The 25,616-nt window shown below is 37.8% G+C and overlaps 1 long non-coding RNA gene across 2 annotated transcripts; it reads left to right on the top strand.

Annotated features, from left to right (window-relative positions):
• Positions 1 to 599: 599 nt before the first annotated feature.
• Positions 600 to 21,799, top strand: LOC149918468 (uncharacterized). Of its 2 annotated transcripts, XR_016465493.1 has the most exons (4): positions 600 to 753; positions 1,837 to 1,913; positions 4,115 to 4,203; positions 21,450 to 21,799. It is a non-coding gene; the product is annotated as an uncharacterized LOC149918468 (long non-coding RNA). The 2 variants fall into 2 exon arrangements; XR_016465492.1 differs by lacking the exon at positions 21,450 to 21,799 and having other exon boundaries at positions 4,115 to 4,526.
• Positions 21,800 to 25,616: the final 3,817 nt, after the last annotated feature.

Below are 25,616 nucleotides of genomic sequence, written 5' to 3'. Positions count from 1 at the left end.
TTTGTTGATTTTTAATTGGTCAGGATCTTGCAGGGCTGCTGCTGATACTTAAATTGCCTTTCCAAAGCAAAGTCGGTCTTTATTTCAACCTCAGTTATGTCAACATGTATGCAATTTATGGGTACACAGATCAGCTTTCCATCCTTTGCAGAAATGATCTCATTGTTACTACTGCTGGTTGGATCATGGTGCAATAATGCAACCATAAAGTTCCCAGCAAGCCAATGCGTGTAGATGTAGGCCAAGATAAACTGGTGATATTTGCCACAAGTGTATTTTCTTTGTCAGCAGCCCCTAGTTGAAGCCCTCCCCAGATTTGACCTAGAATCCTAGCTTCATAAAAAGTGTGACAATTTTCATCTGTTTTAAGCTTGTTTCCCTTATGACAGGATTGCAGAGCAGGCCTGTGTCTGGAGAGGTGAAGGCTGATGATCTATTGTGAGGGTTCACAGGATGGTGCACATGTCACCAAAATAGATCATCCTTTTGCAAAATATACTGCCATGCATATGTACTCCCCAGCAGTGCTATTCCGAAGATAATGTTTTCACTGATGTTATTCCCACTGTAGGCACTGTCTTTCTTTTAGGCTCACCTCCTGCTTATATGAGCTCCAAGGACCTTGTCAGTTGTGGAGTTTACAACTGTGTTTTGTGAGAAAATTCTGGCACTGGTGTTGCGAGTATTGAGGGATAGAAACCACTGGATATTCTTTCATTTTCCATCACTCCAACCCAATCACTGGATATCCTGGTAAAGGAAGGTTTCTATGCAGCTGTAAAATATTTGGAGTGAGTTGCACAATAACACTAGCACCTGCTTTTTCCTTCCTGTCCCTTTTGTAGTCTGTCCTTATCTAGATTCATTTTTTGAGGTACTGTGGTCTATTGAGTAGCATACAGGTATCTCCTTTCTCACAGTTTTAGCTACACTGAAAATTTAATCTATGAAAGCTTAAAGCCTTTCTGAAATCTTTCTTTTTGTGCAGACTGTGGTCTCTCTTTGAGGAAAGATGCAGATTCTTTCGTTTAAATTAAATTTAAAACTTCAACTGTAAATTTTTATTTATTCCCCCATAGATTTTAAAGGTTTTACTTCTGCAGGCTCTGTGGCTGTGGTAGTTCTGTGGAAGAGTTATAACTCTTTACAAATGGTGAGAATCTATCAATGTAGCAAAAAGCATTGTGTGCTATAAAATATCTCCACATCTTGGTTTTGAGTGTCTTGCTAAAATGTTCTTTAGTAGTAGTAGCATTATTATACAGCTGTAAAAGCTTTTTTAAAGGCTGCTTTAAAAAATCTTTTCCTTGAGCAGTCATTTCTGAGGTTATGTGCAGCTGATAAAAATGAGTCATAACCCCCCCAACTATTTCAGAACCCATTTTCTGTTTTAGACCAGCAGCCCAGGCATGCTTCAGTAATATATCCACAACCACAATGTTCTACTTACCACCACCACTTTGTTTGGAAAACTGTTGCACATCCACCAGTTGTGACTCTTTGTCCTTTCACCTCTGCCACAGTCACCTCCTCCTTTTTACACTGCTTTCTTGCTGTCTTTCCTAAGCTTTAGGCATCTTTGTTTGCAAGCCATATTGCCACTTGGCTTCTATTCAGAGAGGGAATTTGCTTTGTAGCTACTTGAAACACATAACTCTACTTTCTCCCTGGAGAATGATGGAAGTCTTCAAATAGAAGCTGTAGCGCATTTACCAAATGATGCACTGAAAAGTTATACTGATCAGGTGAGGAGATAATTGTTGGTGGCCAGGTTTCTCTGACTCCAGAACCAATTAAATCTCTCCAATATGTCCCTTTGTAATTTTTTTCTACTAGATACCTTACATTAGAGTACATATATGACTGGAAGATAGCAGCTTCTCCCACTTCTTGAAGCTGAAGCAAAATAGCAGGTGCAGTAAGATGGACTTTTCTTCTCTCTGCTGGTTGTTTGGGATGTTTTTTCCTTTTGTGGCTGACAACATACTTCCACAGGATCAGCAGAGTTTGCATGCAGCATTGATAGCTAATGCTGATTCATGAGGAAGTCAGGTGCTAATTTTGGAGAAGAAAAGTGAGGCATTCTCAAGATACATACCAGAGCAGAGAATGAATGTGCAGAGAGGGAAATTAAGTTCTGAATTAAATTGAAATCCAACCTCTTGCTTGTTTTCAGATTCCACCAATGTCACCACCAGTCATTCTGAGGACTTCATAATTGACACTGCAGCTGAATTTATACCCTACCTCATTGGAGTGCTCTGTTTTGCTCTTCTGATGCAGTGCTATCTGATAATTTAAAACCATACTTCTGTTTTTCCATTCCTTCTCCCAAGTCAGCAGCTTAACATCTTGGATACTGAAACACTTAAGTCCTATTTTTGGCTCAGCAAATGTTTTAAAGCATGGCAACAAAAAGAAGTGGAGCCAACCAAAAGTTTGAATTCCATGTTTTGATTTTATAATTTTAATATCAGTTCAGTACTAGTATAGAATTAATACAAATCGATCTTTAAAAAGACTAGTCTTTTTCTGAATAGCTGTGACTTTAGTTTGCATAATTAACATACCTCCAGACCACGTTTATTTAGTCAGACCATTTCTGATTAAAATTAAAATCTTTGCAATTACTGAGGCAAAAGCATCTCTAAAATTTAGGTGCATTTTAGACTCTTACATTCAGAGAGAGCTTTTCAGCAGAGGAAAGTGTTTCATTCTCTCTTCTTAAATTTTCCGGCTGACATAATCTCTGTCACTCCAGAACGATGAAAATAACTTCTGACTGAAAAATACAATTTTTCAAAGGAAAAATGAGATTCTGATTTTTCACCTGCCAGCCGCAATATTAAAAGCAGTTAAGATCAAGAGTGAGAGGACACTGCTACAGTTACGTATCTGCTTCTTAGTGAACACAATTTAGTAAAAGGGCAATAGATCCAATATATCTGCAAATGGAATCTTACTTAACTTCACTTTCTTGCTCTGAACAGTTTGTCAAAATCTGCAGTGGAATAGTGAAAAGGTGTACTGATTCCTAGCAATGTACTGGAGGAAGTGACCACTCTGAGAGCTTATTTTGTGATCTTTCATGAGCACCCGGTTAACACACATCTTGTAATGCAATCACAGTAGTAGAAAAGCTATTGTGACAACTTCCGGATTTTTATTCAAATTCATTTTATTATGAGTTGATCCCATTATAAATTCTTATAGTTTTTTTAAGTTCCATATAACTTATTACTTATTAAAATGAAGTTCAGTAAGCAATCTGTGCTCTAGCTTGAATCCAAGGCACAAATCATGTTATGTTTGCAGTTTTGCTGTTGGCCAGAGGAAGAGACTGGAAAACTTTCACTTATGTTCCCATCAACTATATTCTTTTAAGTCGAAAATATTAATTAAAATATCTGTAAAGGAGAAGATTATAAGTAATAGCATTATAAAGCACTGCTAAAGCAGCTGGAAAATGAAAAATGAAGTAATAAAAAATGAATAGAGGATTGCATAGGAAGTTGTGGTAACTATTAAGAATATTCATTTTGCAAAAAGAGTGATAGCTAGGGCATGTAGACTTTAGGAAAAGAGAATGACTTATGAACGGAGTAAGAAGGCATTCAGAAAAATGTATCTCATCAGGATAATCTCAGAAAGCATTCAGAAGTCGTTAGAAAGTCACAGTGGGGCTGAATGAGACAGGCCTAACTCTAGATGTCAGTGCCTTAGTTATTAGATAAAAGGGAGAAAAATTGTCCTTTTCTGTCAGTAAGCACAGCAGAGGCACTTTGTTTAGGCCTTTGCCTGGCAAAGTGCTATGATCCCTATCTTTACTAGGCTGTGTGTTGGTGAGATACAAAACATACACCATCTTTATCAAGGGCTGAGGTAAACAGACTCAGGTCCTTGATTCCATACCTTAACAAGCATTTGTGGAAACTGGTATGAAGTGGCTGGTGCTCCTGAATTGCACATCAGCTTTTGATATCTTGCTTTTCAACCATGTCCCTGACCCAAACTGCAAGACAGTCTCCTCTCAGAGCTGAAATATTACTGCTAAGTATAAGGATTACTCCAAAAATAATGCTTCCTATTTCATGTTTTTCCCACGACCTCACAGGTGGATGTTGGTGGCATAGGACCAGAGACTGAATCTTCCCATCAGTATTCCATTCCATTTTGTTGCCACGTGACAGATGGCAGCAGAGGGTAAGTCTGACAAAATGGCGTTTGGCTTGGAAGTGTGGATGAAGCAAAGGAGTGGAATTGACTTAATGCAGAAAAAATGGCACCCACTTGACATTCATTGATGCTTGCTGAATGTTTATGGAGATCAAAGACTGGATGTAAGCACAGTGAGGTGGTGCATTTCAGCAGTGATGACAGTGACAGTGGGTCACCACCACTGATGCAGATTTTTATGAGCGTGGCATGCAGGCTTTTGTTCATTCCTGGTGAAAATGTATAGCTATAGCTAATGGTGACAACTACATTGAAAAATAATACTTTGTAGTTGAGCTTTTGCTCTATCAAACAGTGTTATTGTTCTTCTTGTATCTGTTGTAGTTTCCATGGGAACAAGTAGGAGACTACTTCCTGTACAGACCCATGTTAAAGTAGCATGCTTTACTGTGTTCATAAAGTGAAAGAAACTGGTGTTTTAATAGATACCTTTGCAAATACTGTGGATTCTGCCATGGTTTAGCAAATATTTGCCAGAAAAGCAAGATGATTTCTCTGTCTCTTCAATTTTTACTGTTTCTTAATCTTTTTGGAATGTTCCACTGAGTTCAACCTATAATCTCATGTTGCTAATGCATATGGGACCAATCACGCTACCAGAGGACAGGAGCTGGTCAAGGATGACCCTGGGTCAAGGGAGCTGGCAATATATTCTCAGGCAGCACCCTTCTCAATTCTTCTGATCTGGGTGAGGGACTTGGGAAGCATATCTGTCACAGCAGAACCTAAAATCCTGAAACAATATAGTTTGGAAGGGAACTTCAAAGCAGGCCTACTTTGGTCAGGCTGCCCAGAAGCTTGTCTAGTCAAGTCTTAAAACCATCCAGTGGTGGATAGTACAGAACTTTGCTAAGCAATGTTTCTGCAATTGATGACTCTCATGGCTAAAACAATAACTCTTGTCTAACTTGATTTTTTTCATGCTCCTGCTTGCGTTTGTTGCATCTCATCTTATTAGCGTACACCTCTGAAAGAGCCTGTCTCTGTCTTCTTTATCCTATGATCAAGTAATTATAAGCAGCAATAAGGTCTCTCTTCATCTTTCTCTCCTTAAGCCTGAACAGGCTCAGTTATCTAACTGTTTTTATGTCAAGTCCTCCAGCTGTTTTACTGTCTTCATAGCCTCCCATTATACCTACCCTCTATGTCCATATCTGTACTGGAATGCTGAGCCTAAAACAAAACAAAGCACTTCAGATGTGGTCTCACAAATGCTGAGCAGAAGGGAAGAATCACTTTCCTGAACCTTCTTGTTGCATTCTTGTTGATACAGTTCAGGATGTTAGGCCTTCTTTGCTGTAAGGGTCCACTGCTAATTTGTATTGACAAATGCACATATTCACTTTCCCAACAAAATGCAACTGTTGCTTATTCTTTGTGACCTGTTCAAATTCTAGTAAAATAAAAACTGAAACCAGGTTTTAACGGCAGAAATTGGAATGACTGAAATAGCATTCAAACATCTTTCCCTTCCCACTAAATCTGTTCCTTTTCTATAGCTTATTTATACAGAATGAAAGAAAATTGTGGTGTGCTTGAATGTCATGATGAATAATGATTTTTTTTTTCACAGGGAATTAAGCTTTTAAAACTAAAGAATGTGAGTCAGTACAGTACATTTAATCATGAAGCAACTTAATCATCTGCAGTAGTGATTTTTTTCTTGATTAAGGATTGTAGGGTGTGGTTGTTCATGCAATGTGTGGTGGTCTTCTCTGTAGAGGTTTATGTTGCTATGAATCAGGAATACTGACATGCTACTGACACGTTTCAACTCTGTTTTCAAGAATTACAACTTAGCCAAGGAGAAAGTACTAACTAAGACATGGGAATGGCAGAAACAGAGCTGATTAAGGTCCATCATAGATGCAGTGGAAATATTTCTTATTATAAAATACTGGTAGTAAATCAAAGGAAGCAGGGGCTATTCCATAAAAAGGTTATTAATCATCTCAAATGTTTTTGAATATTTTAAACTGCAGTAGTACCTGCAGCACAGAAGGCAATCATGTGCCTCCGATTCTCTGAGAGAGACAGTCAAAATATTCAGTACGTGAAGAATTGTGTGACAGAAGTCAAAGTCATTTTCACTGAAACATAAATGGGCTTTAGATCAGGATTTTGGCTTCAGGTATACAGGTGAAGAAAGCAAGAATTTCAAGCTCACAAATAGTATTATATGAAAACTGCAGACATAATACTTTCTCATAGTAACTTACTCTGTCTTTGATAGAATCCATCAAGAACATTGCCTGTATGGATGATTTTTCACTATTAATATTTTCTGTTGCAGCTGTAAAACCAAAGGTCTTTGCATAATTTCTTTCCAGAAGTAATAAAGAGGAAAAGTGTACTGACTTACCACTTCCTTTTGTATGCTGCTCTTATCTATTTATTGATTTATTTATACTAAATCTGTGGGAACAAAAGGACACAAGTCTACAAAGACAGTTCAAGCTTTCACAAAAACTGTAATGAAATAGATTTCCTGAGCCTAGATAACTAGTGGATAGAACTGGGCTTCCTGGGCATGCTATCCTTGCTTTCAGAAGGCTGCTGAATCCAGTGAGCCTTGTGTCCTGAGGCACTCCTGGCCAAGCCCTTTGTATTAGAGGATATATGCTTCTTCAGGCTCTGAAATCTTCAGGATCCTTCAATCCTGATGTCCTGAGGAGAGATGGTCCCTCTCCAGTTGCTGGTATGCACATCTTTCAGTTAGACAAATACACGCATGCACTAGGGTCCCTTCAGGAGCTAGCCTTAGACATTGATGTCTGGGTGATGTCCCAGAGACACTCTGGGGATCAACAAGGATTATCTAAGAAGCCAGGTCCAACCAAGACTCCAGATCACTGGGCAAGCTCACGATACTGTTGCAGGTCCAAAGTCAAGTCAGGAAGCCAATTTGTAGGTCAGGGACAGGATCAGGCAGATATATAGTGACAAGACAGGTCTGAAGACATATACGCACATTTTCTGCATTTACAAATGTGTACCTTCTACAAATAAACGCTCAGCTTTGCTGGTGGCTGACCTGGGGAGGTGGGGCTGCAGCAGCCTTGCTCCTTTAGCTAATTTTGGTCCATGATTTAGAACTTTCAAGGCTTAGTTTTTCAAGCTATGCTTGGGTCTGTACCTGTATTACTTGGAGTTGTTTAAGATAGACCAGGGAGCAATATATTTGACTGAGCAGAAGAAACTGTGGATCAGCACACCATAATTTCCAGTCAAGAAAAACAAGCTTAGTGTCTGAGCCAGTGACAGAACTTATTTCTTTTACTGGATGCATTAAGGACATCCTGACATGAACAATGTTTTAAAGAATTCAAGTTACCAAGTTCCATTTGGCAGTAAAGACTTTCACTAGATTTTAATGAGTATTTTTGCTAATTCCTTCAGATGTTTCTGTTTCCTTCATCAGCATTGCCACAAACAAGACTCTATTTCTATGATATTATGGTTAATTTAGTGACTAAAGTGATTTCATGTCTTTCTCCTCAAAGGCAATCTATTTACTATAAAATTCTATACCACCTCATTCCTCAGTAATATCTTCAACTCATTTAGATGAAGAATAGGAAATTACCACAAGGAGAACCAAAAAAACAGCTGTGTCACAGAGTTAACTAGATCAATCTATGCCTGTAACGGGGGCAGTAGGCCCCTGCCCCCCATCCCCCTCTGGCCCCACAAAATGGGAAGGAAGATAAAAACAGCGGCAACAATCTATGGAGGTAAACTTATGGTTAAAGGTAAACTTTACTAACTATGATATCGGAATGCAAGATAACACAATATAATACAATCTAATTGAAATTGAGACTAATAAATCAAATAAGATATGAGAGAGAGTTCCTGAGACCAAGTCAAACCTGAAAAGCTTGGAACAGCTAGGAAAGCACCCTCCAGCACCCACTGCCAGGCAGAGACCGCCCCCCCCAGAAGGGTCAGATCCCATGACTTCCGTAATGTATAGGGATAGGTACCTAGAATTGGAGCATTAACACTTTAATTCCAGTACATGATGTTTTGATGTGGAATACTGAAAACCAAAAAAAACATAAAACCATGACAAGCTGCCTGTGGTATCTTCCATCCATACAGACCTGTGTGCAGTACCCGCTGCTTGATAGTCCAGTCTGCTCCAAGAATGCAGTTACAGCTGTTATAACCCTACCTTGAGACTTAAAGATCCTATTATACAAAGGACTGATTGTGTGTCAAACCCACATCATATTTTAGATGCTTCTAGAGGAACTGTCCTAATGTTAGTCTATTCACTTGTAGAAATGTGCTAGGAGTTTCCTCCCCATTTTTCTGAAAATGGAAATTCATCACTGCTCTATTTTCTAGTTTCTTCCCCCTTCCTCCCCCCTCAAATAAGCATATCATTATTTCTGAAATATTCAGCAATTCTCTGAATGTATTTGGAGCTCAGCTGTTTGTGAAGTTACCTGCCAACCGAATTGCTTCTATGTTATGTTTATAAATGTTAATTTTAATCCTCTGTTAATAGAGAAGTCTTATTGAGAAGAAAGCCTTTAATATAAAGCCTTTACTAATTTTCCCTAAATTGCTACCAGCCTAAGGAACGTTGGTGCAACCTATGCACATTTTTAACATAGATATTAGGAACATCAAAATAAGTCCAAGTGAGCAAACCAGATTGAGCCCACAAAAATGGTAATGCTATTTGAGTTATTGCCTAAATGATTGTTCTAGCAACAAACATTTTACTTGCTCATCTGAAAGCAGATGCGAATCTGCAGACCTGATTTCAAAGCTTCCCCTACACTGCTTATGAGCATATCCAATATCCAACTACAGCTTGCTCACATTAAAATCACCAGTGAAATCAGGGGTCAGGTCATCAGAGTGAAATGTTTTTTTTCTAAGTGCTTTGTCTGCTCCAGTACTCTGCCACCAAAGAAGGCTGTTCATTATCTAAGAGGTAAATCCTTCAGAGCTATTATCTGCATGCACTGCGTCCATATGGTTATAACCGACAGAACAACAACAGAGAAACAAAATCTCACTTTAAGGATTGCAGTGAACCAATACTGAACATTTTAATTATTGGGTAAAGACAATACATATGTGCAAAGTCTTTTTATGTTTCTTCATGTGTTAAGCTACACTGTAAATTGTGCTGCCACAGGCATTTTTTCCTCTACTGAACAGATAGATAGCTTACTGAAAAAAAAGAATCACCGAAACACCAAGGTTGGAAAGGACCTACACCTTCACCAGTGCTTCAGAAATCTGCTATACATGAAAAGAGGGAATAAATCTATTGAGTTTGTTACAGTTGGTGTTACAGCTGGAAAGATTGTTGTGGTGAAAATAGGAAAAGAAACAAACAGGGAAGGAATGCTCACCTACATCCAAAGATCTAAGTTCACAGGAAAGACTACCCAGAGGAGGAATCTCTAGAAAGAGATCCTTCCCTACTGGCAGTCAGCCCTTAAATGGGGTCTAGGAGAGGTGCAGCCAGGCTCCAGCCCTTCGGGTCACACAGTTGAAATGCTTTCACCTTTGCTCCCAGGGCTGACTCAGTCTTTGCCTCAGGTGATCAATCACCTGATCAATCAGTAGTTCAGGCTGCGACTCAACAGTTCCCATACAGAGTTCTGTTTCCACAGTGTTTTGCCAGTGTTTTTCCCCACTGAGGAGATAGATGGGAAATCTGCAGAGCAAATGAAAATATGGATAGGCTTATTTGAACTAATTCTTACCTACTTAATGAAGAAAATGAGAGCAATGAAGACATGATAGTTTCTAGAGCAAAAAATAATTTACCTGAGTCTATAGATAGTGGTGTAGACGTGACTTTCCTTTATTCAAGCCAGTTGCTCTACTGTGATTAGAAATCCTCAAAACAAAACTCAGCACAGGAAAGCGGAGCTCCAGTGAGCTGCAGAGCAAACCTCTCACTATTCTGCCTTCTGTTCTACTGCTCACAAAATAATGAGGTGGCAGAAGCAGAGAGAGTCAGCAGGGAGCCCTGGAGAGACTTGGTTTCCAGCTGTGGAAATTTCAGTGGCTGTTCATTTAAATGAGAGTTCAAGTGCACTGATGATGATGAAGAGTGTGGCATTAGGAAGAGAAGCATCTGGAGGAAGAGGAAATAGGAGCAGGACTGATAGCTTCTTCAGGGGTGTTTGGGTCACTTCTGGACCTGATTTTTCCACTACTGTCATCCTGGGAACTATCTGGGAGGCCAAGGATTTCCTGCTAGCACCAAGTGTGGGAAGAACAGATACAGGTACTCGGTACTTGTGTGATAAGCATTGACTCTGAGTTCTTAATACCTACAGACTGTATCTGCTCCTGCAGATAGGAAAGACTGGCACGCTTTCTTTTTTTTTTTTTTTTTTTCCTGCCTGATACTGTCAACAGAAGGGTTGGGTAGATAGGTGGCGGCTGACTGACAGTGGAACCTTCCCTGCCCTGTAAACCCTATCAGAGACTATCTGGATCCAGTCTTGAAGGTGCCCCCACCTCCAAGCAGAGGCTCAGATCCTTGTTTTTTCAGTTTCAGATCAGATGCTTGTTTTTCCAGTTTCCTGCTATGAAATTGCGTTAAAAGAAACTTAAAATACACTTTCTATTACAGCTTCTTCACGCAATCAGATGCTGTACTTACTACAGGAATGTTATTTACCTGTCATGATAAAGACAAGTTAAGGCTTGTAGTAGGAAGTCCCAGAGACATTCCTTCTGCTTCTCTGAACTCTACATGATGATGCTGATGGGCTCCAGTGTGATAGTGCTGTGCAATTGAGATTGAGAAACTGACAGTTAAAAAAAAAAAAATGTTTTGAAGAACAGTATCTAATGACTTAACAAAAAGAAAGTGCTGGAAATTTCTCTGGTTATTCGTGTTTAGAACTAGAATAGAAAACACTAAAAAGGAACAGTGGGAGAAGCAGTCCTGTCCTTTCATAGTTTCTTCAGATATCGACAATCTAAAAAAAGCCTCCTTTCCCCAGTTATATAATTAGAGCAATTCATACATTTACATTTAGGGAAGCAGTCTCTTTCAAATGCGCTCTACAAAGCCACTCTGTGAAAAGAGGCATTTCCAAATCATGCTGTTCTTCTAAGTGTGCTAAAGCATAAAGAGTAATTAGACTTCTTGCCTTAGAGTTTAGTGGGAAACGTTTCAAAAGAATCCAGCCCTCCCTAAAACGTGAGTCATCAGCTGGTTGGAGCCTGGGAAGCCACAGCACAGTCCTCTGTCTCTTTGTGTAGAGAGATGTGTATGAATTTGCTTTTACAAAAAAGAAAAAAAAAAAAAAAAAAAAAAGAAACATATGTTTTTCTGGTGGTATTCCCATATGGTTGCAGAGAAATGTCACTAAATATACATTCATATTCTGTGCCTGTCTCTGCTTTGAGGACTCCCATTCCCATTCGAAAAGGACAAGCAGAGGAAGAGTGCCTCTCCCCAATCCATCCCATGCTCTTTGCTGTCAGAGGTAGCACTGGGAACCTTAGAATACCTTTCTCTTTCATCAGAAAAAATCCTGCAGCCCAGCACTGAAGTGGGATAGATACAGCCCTGCTCTGTGGCTCATGGAGCACATGCTCCATGGTGAAGGCCACATCTGCAAAAATACTGAAGAATTTCAAAGAAATATTTATAAAAGAGATTTATTTATATTTCCCCCTTACTATTTTCAGCATGAGGGAAATTGTGCTTCGGCACATATGTAATGGAAATGGCTGCATTATGTAAAATAAAAATTAAAAAAGGTAACAGTCAACTGAAGCAAGTTAACAGATGAAAGAATTCAAGCCCAATCAGCTTAAGAGTCACAAAGTTGTAATTAACAGAAAACAAGATTTATAAAAAAAATTAGTCCATCTGAAATATATGCCAAATGTGCCCTTTGTTACTTATTTATAAGTATGAAAAATTTGAAAGTCAGCCTGCCCCACTTCCAATAAACTGTTAGTGGATGCATTTATATGCAGAGTGAGAGCCATGACTTCTAATGGGAACACTAATTTTTACTTGTATTGCTCAGTGAGACCCCTTGAGAATCCTTTATACTCATTTCAAATCAGATTCAAAACGGTCTTTATCAGCCAGTCTAAACTCAGTTGGAACTCTATTATCTCACATATCAGAACTGTTTAATATTAAACTCCTCCTAGCCACATCCTTCAGTTATGGTAACATGGCAGAAGAAATTAAAAGCATATTCCACACATTTCAGCCAGGAACAGTCAAAACCACTCCAGATTTCTTTGAAGCATCTAATTTCAGTGTAACTTTCTTTTGAGACTTCAGTTGATTGCAGTGTTGTGATATGTCACTCAAGGAACGTCCTACACAGAAGAACATCCTACACAGGAGAAACACAGAAGAGGTGAAGCACCTCTCCTAAAAAGAAAGCCAGAGAAAGTTGGGATTATATAGCCTGTGGAATAGAAGGCTCTTGAGAGATCATCTAGAGGCCTTCTGTGTTTGAAGGATGGCTATAGGAAAAATGGGATGGACTCTTTTTTGGAGAATGTAGTGATAGGACAAGATGGTTTTAAGTTAAAAGGGTAGATTTAGATTAGATAGGTGGAAGAAATTCTTCATGATGGGGATGGTGAGGCCATGGCACAACTGCCTGTAGAAGCTGTGGTGCCCCATCCCTGGAGGAGGCTCAAGGCCAGGTTGGATGGTGCCCTGGGCAGCTGAATTGGTGGGTGGCAGCCCTGCTCATGGCACGGGGTTGGGGCTGGGTGGGCTCTGAGGTCCTTCCAACCCAAACAATTCCATGATTCTGTGATTATGTAAAGTATACAGATGAGTTACAAATGATGCGTGATAACTGTATCTTTATTTTTTTAAGGTTTAGTTGAGATATGCACGTCTTTGCAAGATTTGAGCCTGTTTCAATAATGTTTACCCCTAGAACACATAAAGGTGACTTAGATTTGTATTTCCTTAGTTACTTTGTATTTGCTTTAACTTAGTTAATGAGTAAAATATTTTACAATATTTTAATTTTCTTGGAAAGGAAATCTAATTCAATGTTTTTTTTTTTAATGAAGTGAAACACTAAAAAACTGTATGTCATAGTTTGTCTCAAAGACGTACGATCCTCATGTTGCTCTTCTGCTCTGAAAAAAATTTGCTTCTTGCCCCATTAAAATTGGATTCTGCTGAATGCTTATTTATTTAAAATAATCTGTGAGCCTTTTCTGGCTGAGCTTGTTTTTAATAGTGTTTTACTTAACAGTATAAACACAGGGTGCCTGGAATATAGAAGGGAAGCAAACAGCTGAATGATAAGGGAATCATGTGCATTCAGTATCTATATACTGTTCAACTATGAACTTTATTATCTTTTCTATCAGAATCTGTATTTTTGTTTTATTTCTAATCCCAAACAGCGCCAGCATTTTTAAAAGTACTCTGCCTTTCAATGAGTAATTTGGATTGACTCTACAGCATGAGACAAGTTACCAGCTGCTTCTGGCAACAGATTGTATTCTTATTCATTACGGTCTTAATGCATGCAGTATACACTAATCACAGTATTACTTTTGCTTTTGAATAAGTCTAATGAGCTTAATGCCATTGAGGGTTTTGTCTCCTGTCAGAACAAATTTTACAAGCTATTATACTGGAAGCAGAATTATTGGTGAAATCCTAATTTTCTTTCAGTCAGAGTTTTCTCTGAAGCTTAGCTTACAGACTGCTCTCTGTGAGGATTTTCTCTTTTCTGGGTAATGGATCTAAGAAGAAAGGACCTGGATGTTTAAAATCCAGTGTTGATCTTTTCAAGAATTCAGGGATCAGGTTGTGCTTGTGCAGACACTGAGAAAAGAAGCATCTGGATTAAGACAGAAGATACATGCTTCTTCTTATTAGAAAACTCTCTCTGACTGTTCCCCTCCAGAGAATCTCCTTAACCACTTGTGCAGAAACATTTGACTGTAATCATTCCAAATCACCACTAAGAAGACCTCTTTGCATTCTTTCACGGTATCCTCTGAACCAAGACTGAATGTTGACTTTACAGCACAAATCATATTTAGAGGGAAGTACCAAATAAGATCAGGTTGCTCACACACACTTGCCTCTAGTAGATACCTTTTGTCAACACCATTTCTAGAAGCTAAGGCTTCATATCCTGTTTTTGACTGGAGCTGAGGCAGAGTTCGCTTTGGAAGATGGTCCGAGGCAGGACTGCAAAGCTCATTTCCTTGACACATGTATGTTGAGGATATAATCAATTGCTTCAGTTACACTTTGGTCTCCTGATCCAAAGAGTCTGCGAGAAATAATGGTATGCTATTTATTTCCATTCCTTTCAGTAACTCTAACTATAGCATTTATTATATATAGCAAGATATATTGCTGTGTATGACAATGTGTCATCTCCCTAGCATGAGTCTTGCACAATCCAAGTCCTGTTCCTCTCCAGGATTCAGAGGTTCTCCTCTTTGTAGGCAGCCTCTGCAGGGGTGATGAGCCTCCTGTATGAGCACTTCCTGCATCCTGCCACCATGGAATCTTTGAAAAAATGAGTGGGACAGAAATATCCTGGTGGCATGAAATGATGCAGATGTCACATTGCCTTTTGGGTACGTACTGGAGAACATTAAGTACGCACATGTGAAGGCCAAGGCAGCAGCCTACAGGCTGGAGACACCATGACACTGTCAGGGCCAAGCAGACCACTCATTTCTCACAAGGCTTGCAGCTCCACTTCAAGGCCAAATATGCTGTTGCTGCTTGGGGAATTTAACCATATATATACTGTCTGGCATGAATGAGGTTATAAGCAGTAAAAATGTAGTCTCCCTCTTTAATAATTTTAAGCCATTAGGTATATGTGTTGTTAACTTGCACAAAATCACTGTGTAGCTGCTGTCCAATTCTTTGTAGATCTGTACGTAACAAACTCATACACATTTCTGCTGAGGGGCCTGGGCTCAAATGCCGTAATGCTGCTCTGTGGTTAATGAGCTGCTCAGTGGCCCTGACATGCCTGAGGCAGAATTCCTGAGGCTGCTTCTCCTACCTGCCAGTGGACTTGATTGCTGTGATATGATAAGAGTATGTAGCTGGCACATTATGATATGGTATCACTGACTGTCAAATGCTCATGTGTTAATAGAGGTTCCTATTACACAGCCCACAGCAGCCAGTGACTTGGTAATTAACTCTATCATTCAGATATTGGTGTAAAATTCCTGCTTGGAACCTCTCCCATATTTCAGTTTTGACAGTTCCGCACTAATACTGTTCCATTTCACTCTGCTTTATGTGCTTCAGTTCTTAAAAGTCAACAAATTTTGCTATGCTTTATTCATTATCAACATTTTTCTGTTAGTATATTTTCTTTTTCACACTTCATTATATGTTTCTGTTTCCATATCCCATTATGCATTTCAGCTGTTGTATCTCCTTTGGCACTTCACATGTCATGCTGCATTAGCATTTCAATTCTTGTTTTTGCTTGTCATAATGAATGATCATTACCACAAATCATTATATTTCTGATTTCACATCTAATTACTCATTTTCTAGACCATCACAGTGGATTTCAATTCATAGTATGCCATAAACCGGGGGGGGGGGGGGGGGGGTTCTTCACTTTTAACAGACTTTTCATGACTTGTTATGGATTTCACTTTTGCATTTCATCCTGTGTTTAATTTTTCATAATTCCTTGTATATTTTCCCTAATATGATTCAGTACTTAACTTTGAATCTTATTTCATTTTGCCTTTTTGATCTTAAGGTGCAGTTCTTATTTTGCCTGCCATTACTAATTCAGATTTTGTATTTCATTGCTTATTACAAATGTTCAACTTACTTTGCATTTCTGATGCCAGATCCTATTATGAGTTTTCCTTTTCACATCTCATTACCCACTTTTTTGATTTTGCATCTCAATATGAGACCTTTTTTACATCTCATTTCCAGTTTCCAGTTTTGGCTTTTGCTGTGCAAGTTCATTTTTATTTCACTGCTTGGTTTTGTTTCAATCTCTCATTATGTACTTTTGGATCTAATTAGGAATTTCATGTATCATTACTTATTACTCAATTTCCTTTTTGTTGCCCATTACAGATTATGCGCAGCATTTTGAACAAAAGTTTCAGATTTCTCCATGCATGTTCATTTCCTCATGTTTTTCATTTAACTTCTAACATCTTATGATACATTTCATATTTTCCTACTACCATCTTACAATGATTTTTCAAATCTCTCTTTTTTACACCTGAGAAAGCTGTCTTCTTTTGCACTTCAGTAAATGTATTCTTTTCATATTTTGTTACTCATTTAAATAACTTCAAATAACTGCAAATTTAATTCCTTTGTCTCATGCTAAGTTTTTATTTACAGATGCATAATGAACATTCTTTTTTTGTAATTTTCCTTTGACATAACCTCTTTAGACACATAACATTACACATTTCAAATTTTGCATTTCTCTGTTTAGAAATAGGTTTAGATATGTTCTTCATTTCATTATGTAGCTCCATTATTTACATATTGTCTTTGGAGTATCATAATATATTGCCATTTCACCAGCTCTCATGCTTTGTTTATGTTGCATTTTTCAACTTTTGAGTACTAGTTTGTGCTTTTGAGCAGCAGCATATCCAGCAGACATGAGCTTCCTCAACTCATCATCCATTTGTCTATAATCTTTTATTTTTTTCAAGTTTTCCTTTTGTTAATTATGTTCTTATAGCAGGTTGCTGGTTTTTTTTCTTCCTTACATATGCAGTTAGCTTCAAAAATAATGCCTCCTATTTATTTCCATGGAAACTACAACAAATGCAAAGAACAATAATACTATGTGATAGAGCAAAATCTCAGCTATAAAACATTACATTACCTTTCAACTTAGTCATCAGCATTAGCTGTCTATTATTGTCAGCCATGAAGAAAAGCCTCCATGCAGTGCTAATAAAAATCTGCACCCGTATAGCTAACCAGTGTCCACTGCTGAAATGCACCACCCACCACCTCACATCCACTCTTTGGTCTCCATAAACATTCAGCAAGCATCAATGAATGTCAGTGGGTGCAATTTTTTTCTGCATGGTGGAATTCAATGATATACCTTTGCTTCATCTGCACTTCAAATGTTTTAATAATTTAAGTGGCCACAAATAAATTAGATTATGAGGTAATTTTAGTGTAGAAATACCTCTTATATTGATATTGTCTTCTCTTGTGACTGTTCATTTATTTTCAGTCTGTGCTAAGGAGTTTGTATTTGCCTGGCCAGTTTCCTTTGAATCTGGAAGGCACTTGTATTGTTGCTGAACACAATCTAGTTCCTCACCAATTCACGTGGCACTAATGTATAACCTAGAATATGGCTGTGGCTGCTTATCGCGTTCAGATTTACTTCAAGAGAAGGTAGACATTAAGAGCATCTTCTGATATCCTTCGAAAGCACATGCAGCTTCAACATCCTTTGTATCATACATTTAATTTCTCTGTATATGTAAGTATACATAAGACTCCAAAAATATGTCCAGTTTTTAGAGAGCGGCATCCAGTTCCCACTTGTCTCTGTGCTGATAAAGGAGCTGGAGGATGGATGCATTATAGCGGGAAGAATGTTAGGAGTTCAAGGTTAGACTAAGCTGGCATGGCCTTGGAGGACTGCCTAAAATCACACACTGCACTGGGCTATTGCCCAGCATAAGCAATCTGGGAAATATCAGGTCAGTGCTCAATACTCGAAGTCTGACATTCCGGCTGCCATTCCCTGTGAGTGTTAAAGAAACAAATAACAAAGAAACATTGAGCAGGAGCATAGATTTCAGGCATAATTGTGAATTCAGAACACTTGCAGTGAGGCTAGCTACTTTTCTGAGTAACTTTGGAAGGAAAAGGATCTGGATTCTTCTGAGTAGGTAGCATATTAGTGCACAGGGAGAAGAAGTAGGGAAAGAGTATTCCATAAAGCACAGAGCAAGTATCTGTATTGAATCAAGGGTTTTGATGTCCTAGTACTACACATTCTCAGGTACACCTGTATACAGTGTTTTGCAGGAGTCCCTTGAGGGTGAAGACAGAGATGAAGTGATTGTTTCGCACAAAGCATTTCCTTGCCAGCACCTGGATGCTTTGTCCTTTACCATTGCTGCAGGACCTTCACAGTCTGAGAGCTTTCTGAAATGTGATGCAACAAGTCCTGATACAATAAACAAGCGAGTTCTATTTGGGGGAAGTGACTGAACTGGATGATCTTCTAAGGTCCCTTCCAACCTACAGTATTCTATAATTTTTTGAATATGATCTTGCAAACCAAAGGCATCTATAAATCTTTTTCTGTGTTTTGTAGAATGTTATCACATAATACCTCACAGCCCTATGTAAGATTTTTTTTTCAAAGACAGCAGAAACTAGATAAGTGTTACATAAATGCTAGATAAATATTATTAGATGCTATTTTTACTTTGAATGGAAGGATGTGTAGTCATAAACTGAGAAATTACGTGCCAATGTGCTGTTCACAGTAAAGAATCCTATGCCTGTGGGTACTGCCCTCACAGGCTGCACAGACAGAAGCCACCTTGTTTTCTTCAGCAAGATTTTCAATATTCTTACTATTGCTATTTTGCTTTTGAGAAGAGAAAGCTGGAATAATAGAATAACTAAATTATTTTCTTCCTCAGTCAATAATCTATTTTTTATAAGAAAAGATCCTTAAGGATTGCACAAAGGAAAGAAAGAAGATTCTGTGTATAGGAAATAGAAATTTTCTTTTTTGCATTCTGTTGTTATCACAGCCAGTTTTCTGCAAGGAGTAGTAAACTCCACCATTTCAGATACCTGATTAGAGCAAGGTTACCCATCAAAGAGTGAAAGAAATGTAAAACCCGTGCAGGCTAAAGTACAGACTTCCTGTTAAATGGATCTTCAGCTGTTGTGAATTGGGAATGATTATATGGAATAACTGCTTTATATATATCAAAGTAAATAAGAAGCTCATCTATTTAATATAACCAATTCAATTCTGTAAGGATTGAGCAAGCTTTGGCTTGATACTGGTGATTATACCACCTGTAGGTCTTTGCCTTTATCAGAAAGCATAGCAAGAAGTTCTCATGTCAGTTCTTTTCTTTTGACAGCAGAATTGCTGAACAGAAGTGTTTTTTTGCATAATCTCACAGTGGTTCAAAATATTAAAATACTGAGTAATCTCTCTATGGATGAGATCTTCATGCAGTGTCCTGATTGGCCTGTTTGATGCTGATGCTGAATAAATTGTGCTTCCTAGCATTTGAGGGGACTCAGGTCATCAATACTATTTTTTTTTTTTTAAAGTAGCGTCAGACCAAAGGAAGATTACTTTCAGAGTCTGAGTTCCTCTTACTGAGATCATAGCAAAACAGAAACTCCTGGTGCAAAACAGAGGGCAAGAGAAGTGTTCATATTGTATTAGTAGTAACGTGAGAGGATAATTTTTTTTATGCATTTTTGTCTCCTAATGGCAGCAGATTACCTCTTCAAAACTGTAAAAGCCCAGTTCACATTGGAATAGATTTAGACAGGAAATATTCACTCAGAATTGCAGGGAATTAAGAATATGTATGGCCTGTGATCACTAACGTTACATAGACTATGACTTTAGGAAAAGAAAATAATGAAAATTTTGAACTTTGAAGTTGACCCAGTCCACTGTGAGCCTTATTCATTTGATGCTGTAGTCATTCTACATCTTTCAGTGTATACACTGCTTGAGGTAATTTAAGCAAGTGCCTTTTCAGTGTCCTGTTTTGTTTTTTTTTTTCTCCTTATTTTTTATGAGAACTTTTTTGCTGTACACCATTTAGAAGAAAACAAAATTTTCCACACAAGCTTTTGTCATGAGCTTGTCATAATATTATGAACATCTGTAAGCAAGAGACATTGCTATTGTATCTTCACAGTACCCCAAGAAGAAGGATACTCACAGGTTCAGAGAAGCTGCATTATTGATTTCATTTGAAGTGCAAATACATTGTACAGTTGAAAATGAAAAAAAATGAATTCAAGTTAAGGAATTCAAAAATAGAGATATAATCTCCTTCAGGTAATTTCATCGAGTAGTTTGACAGGCAGCCTTACGTGACCACAGAATAGGCAAGGCTGCATATGAAGTATACTAATTAGCATTTAATTTCCTCAATCAGGAAATCGATTTGAGTCTCATAAGGCCCCTTCCTCGATCACACCATTCCTTCAAAATCTGGCACTTCTACTGACTCTGTTATTAGTCCTGTTTCATCCACAGGACAGATATATCTAGTGTAATGAATCAGGCATTTAAGAGGAAAAAAAAAGACTTTTTTTTAGGGAATATTAACATTTGTACTTGATAACTTTTTGTGTTTTACTCTTCTCACAACATTTCACTGTATGATGTTTATAAATTCCGTTTTATGCTTAAAAATGGAAAGGTCTCATCACAGAGGGACTAGTCACAGAGTCCATCATAAGTAGATCTCCTGCACACCTGCTTGTCACTAAAGGTGATGAAAAGACTAATACCAACAGCTGGTGTTATCTTCTATTTAAATCAGCCCTTGTTTCACAGATGTTTTTTGACAGCAGAGTAATGATAAAAGTTGAGAACTCTAGGTCCCATTAGATTTTCCAGAGTGGAAAGATACACTAATTATCAAAGGCTGTCATCCCATCACCATCTCTTCTCCAGTATGTACTCCTCTTACTTGTATGCTTTTCTCTGTCTTGGCTTCTCCAAGAGAAGCAGAACAGAAATACTTCTGCACTGGAGACTTGTGGAAGATATTGTGCTTGAGGAGTCGGCAAGCCCTGACATCTGTACTAGGTTGTGTGCTTAAGATACCGCTATGTTCACATGAATGATTGCAGCATAACTCCAGCCATATAACAATAGAGGGCAAAGTGCTGGAAGGCTCTGCATATGTGCTGCTTCTGGAGAAAGGTCGTATACATTTAGGTAGATATGCTCCTGTGGGCATAAAGAAAGAGACTTGTCAAAAAGAGGCACATTTTTTTAAAATTTATGGTTAGGTAAAAGGAGCTGTGTACTGGATGGTATCTGCACAGCATGATGTGGCTGTATGTCTGGGGCTACACATTCAGTGGTATACAAGAGCAGGTTTCTCAGCATCTGAAAGGATGTAAGATTTACTTTGTACCTGCACTTTTCTTTCTATTTTTATTATGTTACTTTTTTTTTTTTTTTTTTTTTTAACAGGATTTGTTTTTGTGCCTTTTTTACTGAAATCGGAAAGAATGCTGCATCTACCCCAGGCAGAACATCTGTGCAACTGGATGAAGAGGAGGAGAGTGAGTGGATCCTTTATGAAATAAATTGTACTGTTTACATTAGGGGCTTTGGCCAACACATGCCATTTAAGGCCAGTAATAGTAGAATGCTTCTTATGGTTTGAAATTACACTGAACAATGAAGGAACGATGTTATAGGTAATTTGAGGGAGAAACATATACTTGTCAGACAACTCCCTTACGACGCTTTCCATCCTTTTGCATACTGAAGGGAATAGCTCCAAGACCTTGTGGAGAGGTTCTAGAGTTCATTAATTCATGGAGAAAGCATTTCAGTGTTTTGTATCTGAGCTGAACATTTTGTATAACTCCTTTATTAAAACAACAATAATGCAAGAGCAAAACATTTTTGCCACATTATTTGTTTGTCTATTTTACTCTTCATATTACATAAGAAGCACTTTCAGGATGGATAACCTAATTTTCTACTAGAAGAACATTAAGTTCTGCTGTTTCATAGAACTCCTGTGAAAACAAAGCAAGTAAGGTGTTTCACTGCAATTCATTGGCAATCCATTGTTCTATTACCAAGGATATTATCAGCAGAGTTTATTAATACTTTTTTTTCTGTTTCACTGAAGGCTACCTTCACCTTCTAATCTGGAGGCAATAGTATATTTCTCAGCCTGTTAGATAAAATAAACAGAAAAAAAAGCCCAAGGAGACTGAATTATCACTTAAAGGAACTTTTTTTCTGCCTCTTTTTTTTTTTTTTTTTCCCTCTTTCCTTTTTTTTTTTTTTTTCCTAAGTAGACATTTCCCTTTAATTCAACAGTAGTTTCTAATTCTGAGCTTTCATCACTCAGAAGATACACTAATGCAATATAGTGCTATTTCCAAATCTCAGCTCATAATTCTCAGTCTTAACACTTGCAATCAGGCTGTGTTTTCTGCTTATCCAAGAATAAAACAAATCTACCTTAGGACTTCACTTGTCTTATAATTTCTTTTCAATAAAGAAAAGAAGTTTAGAAAGTCAAGGAATTCATATCTCTTAGCTCAAGCTCCTCTTTATAAAAGAGATGAGCTACAGTTGCTCTATAAGGTCATGTGCCTTGTTCTGCAGGTTCCTAGTTGAACTGAATCCAGAACAGCTGAAGACTCCTTCAGCAAGTTCAGGAGAATATCTGGTGTCTTCATTGAAATGATGCTCATTTCTTACTTGTCATGTCTTACTTGTAGACTACTGTTAAGTATTCTGCAAAGTAGTTCTGTGATTAGCAGTCCAAAAGAAACCATCTAGCATCTTGTATCCAGAAAATCACAAAGCCTTTTAGAAAATAAATATCAGGGGTTGGAAAATATACTTTTAGAGAAATTGTCCTTGCTACAATCAAGCATACTCGTGATAAAATATCTTTCCAACATTTGAATAGTCAAATACAGTGCATTCAAATATACATTCTGAAATAATCACTTGAGAAGATGCTATCAGAATGCAAAACATAAGAATTAATTTTGCCAGCTTCCTTTTTGGTAGACCTTTAGTGAAATAATGAATCTGGAAGAGTAATTTGCTAAGGGATCTGCAGTAAGATTAAGGGTACAGGGAGACTAGAGATATAAATGAAAAAGATAGAGACAATAGTTTGAATTAAATACTTTTCCTGACCAAAAATATCTCAAGCAGAACAACTGTGAAATCAGGACTAATGATGCTCACAGTTAATCCTTCTATCAATGACCTCTTTTTCTGTATTTGTTTTCTCTCTGTATTAATGATGCATTCTTTCACCACCTAAAGAAGAATTAGAGGCAATGGGGAGCATGACTTCTCACAAGCATAACAGAGAAAAGATAAGAAAGCACTTGCAAGGAAAATTCTGAATGGGTTTAAGGAAAAAATTATTAACCATAAAAGCACATAATCACTGGAACAAGTAAAGTAATTCGAGAAAGCTATGGAATCAACAATCTTGGGGATGTTCAGAACTCAGTTGTACGAGGCCCTGACAACCTCAGCTGGCCTTGAAGACAATTCTAGTTGGAATGGTGCTTTAACAAGAAAACCACAGAATTCCAGTTTATTTCTGTTATCCTACACCACTGAGTGGTAAATAAATAGAACTCACCAGGACTAATAACCAGCTTTGCTGAGAAGAAGCATGGGAATACATGAGACCCATGAGTTAGAAGCAGATGGCTAAATGTATTACATTCAGGCATGAAGAAGAGTAGAAGAGAGAGCATTCTGTGCCAGTGGTGGTTGTTGAGCTTGAAATACATGGAAGCGCCTCACTTCTTACTGCACTCGACCTCAACTACTTACTGTAGTTCATAATGTGGAATTTTCTGCCTTGGGAAGTCAGTCATTATGTGAATTACTAAAGTAATGCAAAATCTGAAGTTAACAGTATAGAAAAATAATGCTATGCAAGGTGCAATTCAATTACATTTTGAGATATACTATGATTACTTGTAACTTATTTTGTTTTTATGACCCTAAACAATGGGCCAGATGCTTCTAGATAAAAAGGTGGTTAAATATTTCAATTTTACAGAGCTTTGTAGTAGAGTCAAGTATGAAAAACAGAACAGAAAGGTGAACAAGATGGTGGTAAAATCCTATTAATATTGTTGCTATCTCTATCAGTTTGCTTCTTTGTGCAGATTGGATGCCTGTATGCAAATTTTTGAGAATTCCAGGAAAGCACTCCCTGTGCCCTGCCACAAAACAGTCGGTTTTTCTGCTATTCAAAATTAAAAAGGAGTGTACTCTTCTTTTTCTCCTACTCTTGCAGCATGGCCAATGCAGCAAAAAGATTGTTACAAGGTGAGATGCAAGCAATGTGTTGAAATTGCAGCGGCGTCCCTATGTATTGTTTTTCCAAGTGAATCACGTGGTTAATACTTTTTGCTGCAGATCTGCCAGTCTCATAGGTGAGCAAAGCCAGCAGGTAAAGCACTCTCCTTCTAAGAAAGTGTCTTATTTGGTTTCTGGTATAGACGGTTGTATCAAGATGTGAGCTAATATGATTTTATAATAGACATCAATGATTCATGTCATCAGAATGTAACTTATATTCTGGGTGGATCACAGTGCCACTCAAAGTAACAAAAGCATAAACATCGAAAAGACTCTAACTTCTTTAACAAACTGGAAATGTATAGTGAGAAAAACCTTAGTCTGTTTCCTTTTAAACTCTTAAATATTCTCTACCTCATTTCTAAATTGTTATCATTTTCATTATCAGTAAGATTGGATTACATTTGAAATTGTGCTATTATAAATGGCTTTGATCCTCTGGAACTCTTTTGACAAAATATTCAAAACTTTGTAAAATGTAATTATAATTGCATCTAATGCATTTATAAATTTATTACGTTTTACAGATGAATAGTAAGAGTCAATAAAACTAGTGTAAAGTTTAGTCTAGATTCTATTTAAAGATTTAAAATATTTTTGCCGGTATATTTTAGGACAAAATAATATCAACAGTTTTGGATACAAAAAGGCTATTCATGTCTACAGTTATTTGCTAGAACAGCGTTTTCACCTATGAGAAATTCAGTCAATTTCCTATCTGAAGATAAATGAAAAGAAAAGAGAGAGTATGCCTTGCATTACTTGTATTTAGACATTACCTAATGTGTAGAGATCATAGAATTATGGAAAGGCTTGGGTTGGAATGGAGCTTAAAGCCCACTCAGTCCCAATCCCGTGCCATGGGCAGGGCTGCCATCCACCAGGTCAGACTGCACAGGCCCCCATCCAACCTGGCCTGGAATGCCTGCAGGGATGGGGCACCACAGCTTCTATGGGCAGCTGTGCCAACGCCTCACTGACCTTTGAAAAACGCAGAGGAAAGATTTTAAAAAAATTCATACAGAGGTATAAGGGCCCTTATTTTTCCAGGACCCTTATCACTCGCTATTAGCTTAAATTATAAAGAAGGTTTCAAGAACAAAGATGAGATGAATGAAAATATCCGAAAGCATTATTCCCTTCTCCTATCAACTCCAGCTTTTAATATCAGCTTCTGTGTGAAGATAACAGGACAGTGAGCTAGTAATCTTAGGAATGGATGGATAATGTGTCTGTGTTCTATAAATTATGTCACTGATGCCAGTACTC

Source organism: Phasianus colchicus, chromosome 3 (genome assembly GCF_987193195.1).
Source record: "Phasianus colchicus chromosome 3, bPhaCol1.hap1.1, whole genome shotgun sequence".
Lineage (NCBI taxonomy): Eukaryota > Metazoa > Chordata > Aves > Galliformes > Phasianidae > Phasianus > Phasianus colchicus.
The sequence above is the reverse complement of the archived record's forward strand: the minus strand, read 5'-3'. Positions and strand labels throughout refer to the sequence as shown.